Here is a 4,367-nt window from a genome sequence, read left to right as displayed (position 1 = left end):
AATCCCCTGCCCACGCTCTAAGTCCACTTGCTCCAAATTCCAATGAACCAGCTCTGTATTGGCAGGTAATTCTGCCAACCAGGGTGTCTGCTCCATAAATTAAATACTTCTTTTTAGTCAAACAACAGGAGGTTTGTAATTCCCAACAGACAGCCTCTTAAAAAAATTGAATGGGAAGCTTTATGAACTGATATCAGCTTAAATAAGTTTTCTTGAAAGGAAAAGAGACCTCCTGTTCTATTTTTAACTAGAGAAGTGAGGGAGGAAATAGGAGAAAACAGAATGTGTACTCTCTGAGATGAATTATTTTAGTATTAATAGGATTTAAAAAAAATCCCTCATCTAAGTAGTAGAATATAGACTCTGGCCAGATATTAATAATAATAGCCAAGATTAGCTTTGAGGGAGATAACTGTGAAGTCACAGTCTAGAACCCTTAAGAAGCTGAATAGTAGTAGAAGCCAGATATAGAAAGTTGATTGATCATAAGAAGTTTGGCAGCTCCCAGAAGCCACGTACATTGAGTTGCAGAATCGGGATCTGTGGCTCAGGGAAGGGAAACCACAGACTCCGTAAACCAGGGTCTGAAGCCATGGGATCCAATGCCCAATGAGTAGCAGGTTCTAGATCCATAGCCCAAGCAGTAGCCTCTGCTGGACCCACGGCTCAGGGATCCAGTGTGAATTGACTGGCAAAGACAGCAGAGCACGGAAGTCCTTGGGTGGTAGAAGGGCACCTGACACCGGATGGGTTCATAGCACGTCTCCTGACTGCTGAGAGAGGAGTCCAGCTGGCAGGAGCTGGGAAAGCAGAAGTCAGTGCTGTAGACCAGGTTGCTGGGGAAGGAGGAGTCACAGGAGGAGCCTGGTAGCACAGATGGTCCCCAAGGGAGCAGGAGGAGAAATTTCCAAAACAGCAGTTGTAGGACAATTTCACAAGTGATGTGAGTTCAGCTGAATTACCATGAAAAGATGCTCTGATATCCTTGGCTTCTCCCAGGCATGTTTATATATAAATGTATATCTTCTTGGGAGGAGAAGGGGACGACAGAAGATGAGATGATTGAATGGCATCACCGACTCAATAGACACGAGTTTGAGCAAGCTCCAGGAGTTGGTGATGGACAGGGAAGCCTGGCGTGCTGCAGTCCATGGGGTCACAGAGTTGGACATGACTGAGCCACTGAATCGAACTGAATTGATATATTTTCACTGTTGAGTGTGATGCAGACCCTCCTCCTTCTCCTTGTGCAAGTCTTGTCTTGATAATGGCTATAGTTGTCACTGAACACATATATGTGTTTTCTTAATTGCAGTTCAGTTATTCTTGTTTATAGAAGCCACTCTGCTTCTCTCTTTTCTTCCTTTCCCCAGAAATAAGTTGCTATTTGCCTTCAAAGACGTTCGTGATGCATACAGACAGTGCCCTCGCTACCCCTGAGCTTGACTGTAGGGATTTTGTGCCTTAGAGTGTAAATGATTACTCCTAACAGTTGTCAGCACTTCTTTCTTGGCTATTTATACATGCTTTATGGAGCCTATACTATGTGTAAAACATGGCAGATTGTGGGATCATTTAATCCTGGCAACAACTTTAGGAGATGGTCACCAGTTTAATAACCCAGATGTGACTGCCTCCAAAGCCACCAGGAACAGCAATGTTGTGCTGACAACTCCAAAAGCTTAGCCTTTCAGCTACAGGCATCCATAAACAATGAATGCCCATGCTCACTTGCTCAGTCGTGTCCATTTCTTTGCAACCTCATGGACTGTAGCCCAACGGGCTCCTCTGTCCATGGGATTTTCCAGTCAAGGATACTGGAGTAGGTTGCCATTTCCTCCTCCAAGGAATCTTCCTGACCCAGTGATCGAATCTGTGTGTCTCCTGTGAATATCCTGCCTGTATATTCTTACCTATTTTATGAGAAACCAAATACAGCCACACACAAAAAAAAGTTTAATTATTTTATTTTTTTTCAGCATTCAAAGTTACCATAGAGATGGTTATTTCAAACTATTCTTCTATTTGTCTTCTCATTTAACTTATCATCATTAAACAATTCATGTTTGATCCTCTATGGAATTATTGAATTCTTTTTCCACGTGAGGCAGAGATTCTTTGGCAATCATGTCGACTATCACTGAGAATAATTGCTAAAAACTGGTATACCATGAGTGAGTTGACTACCAATGAAATACATTTGCAAAAGCTTGAATTTTAATAGTGTGCTAACCTTTGCCAACTCAGTTGGGAGTGAGAAATGAGACACCTTAGACAGTGATTCATTTCACTTCCTGCTGAGCTTCGCTTTGGCTCAGCCTTCTAGAAAGACAAAGAAGCAAAAAAGTACCTCCGTTTTAAGTAGTTAAGATAATCCTATCATCACTATAAAAATCGGTGGTAGAAAGAAAGTCTTGGAATCAGAGAAACCTTTTTTATTCCCCACTTATTGTATATCCACCTTCTGTCTTAAAGCATCTTCTAGAAATTGGAAAACAAAAAAAGCTATTTATGTAATTTTATCTTTTATATTTGTTTCCCAATGATTGTTTTCTCTAATCTCCTCTAGTATTTACTTATATGGCACCAGTGGAATTGTCTCTCCATTGTTTTGTTTACAAATTTCTGCCAAATGTCTTACTCACTTCCCCAAATCTTTCTCATTCCTCAAATCTAAAATCAAATTCCTCATATTTGAGAGGTGTTCGTCTCAACTGTTTAAAATTCTTCTACAATAAGGCTCTTAGTATCTTACCAACTATCAATTTGGGTGACCAAACATACACACACACACACACACACATGCACACACACATGCACACAGCACACAGGAGTTAAAAGAGATGTCTTTTGAGATGGATCATGCAGACTAAGATTTCAGTCACTTGAGCTTGCTGGACAGGCACATAAACATGTGTAAGAGTGGAATACCCTGAAGTACCTCAGGATCTGCAAAGCGTTTAATTTTCTTTGAACCAGCATCTGGCACACTGTGGGTGCTCTAAATAATTTATAAAATGAAGGAATATATCAAGTCCTTCACTTTTTATTTTCACAGGATGGCTCAGTGGTAGAGGATCCCCCTGCAATGCAGGAGATGCACATTTGAACCCAGGATTGGGAAGATCCCCTGGAGAAGGAAATGACAACCCACTCCAGTAATCTTGGCTGGGAAACTCCAAGGACAGAGAAGCCTGGTGGGCTACAATCCTCAGGATCAGAAAAAGTCAGACACAACTGGTCGGAAAAAGTCAGACACAACTTAGTGCCTAAACTGCTATGCATAAATCCTTGTATGCACAGTGATTGCTTATCTTTTAGAAGTTAACTTTAATACAATGTCAAGTGAATATAAACACTTCTTTCATAATTAAATATGATCCCCAAGTCAATAATAACCAGTTTAGTGCTTGAGGTGACCCTAGATCTCTGCCCCTCACCTCCAACCCAAGCAAAGTTGACTTTGTGGCCTTGATCAGTAACTATTTCTTTCTCTATCCAAAAGCTTCTCTGTCCAACCCATTCTAGTGGTTCTGTTTTCTCAGACTTCACACATAGTCAACCTCTTCAATTCAAAAATCTTACTGTCATTTCTTTCATGATTATATAGCTTTTCTGTTTTTGAGGACCAAATTCTCTATAAAGATTTGTGTGATCAGTTTGCCAACTATCTAAATTCTTATGGCCTTTTCAATAAGCATACTGTTTTTCTCTGGTTTAACACTCTCCTGAAATTTCACTAGCGTGGTCACCTTTATGCTACTAAGTGTTGACAGTTTGGGGATGATCTTATGCAATTGTTTAACTACATTCAACATAGGCAACTGTGTCCCTGATCTTGAAATATGTCCATCTATGTACTTCTGCAACAGCACACTCCTGATTTTCTATCTAACTTTCCCCTAGTTCAATTTACCCTTAGTTTGGTTTCCTGAATATAATGTTTCTTGAGGCTTGGCACTGGTCTCATCACTGGTTCTCTCTGTGGGGAAGACACTTCGCCATTATGCCTTGAAATACTATCAATAGTCTTCATCAAATGTATATTTCCAGTACAAATATCTTTTTTTATTCAAATTCTAGACCCAGATATCCAGTCACTAGCCATTTCCACTTGGAGATTTAATAAGACTGTCAAAATTGTATGTGTATAAAGTTGAACTTTTTCTCTTCCCTAGGGAGGAATAAAAAGTACTTTTTTCTCATCTGAGTAAGCAGCATTTTGAACCACATAGCAGTTAAACTCAGAAACCTTGGAATCCTCTTAATATATGCATCTTCTCTAAATACGACCCATTCTGTCTTCCAAGTTTATCATAAATTTCCCCAGTCATCTTACTGCCTTCTTTCTAATCTAGAGCTTCTCA

The 4,367-nt window shown here is 40.1% G+C and overlaps 1 pseudogene; it reads right to left on the bottom strand.

The window, feature by feature from the left end:
• Positions 1–374: 374 nt before the first annotated feature.
• Positions 375–3,818, bottom strand: LOC138075795 (keratin-associated protein 13-4-like; annotated as a pseudogene).
• Positions 3,819–4,367: the final 549 nt, after the last annotated feature.

This window comes from Capricornis sumatraensis, chromosome 1 (genome assembly GCF_032405125.1).
Source record: "Capricornis sumatraensis isolate serow.1 chromosome 1, serow.2, whole genome shotgun sequence".
NCBI classification, from domain to species: domain Eukaryota; kingdom Metazoa; phylum Chordata; class Mammalia; order Artiodactyla; family Bovidae; genus Capricornis; species Capricornis sumatraensis.
The sequence above is the reverse complement of the archived record's forward strand: the minus strand, read 5'-3'. Positions and strand labels throughout refer to the sequence as shown.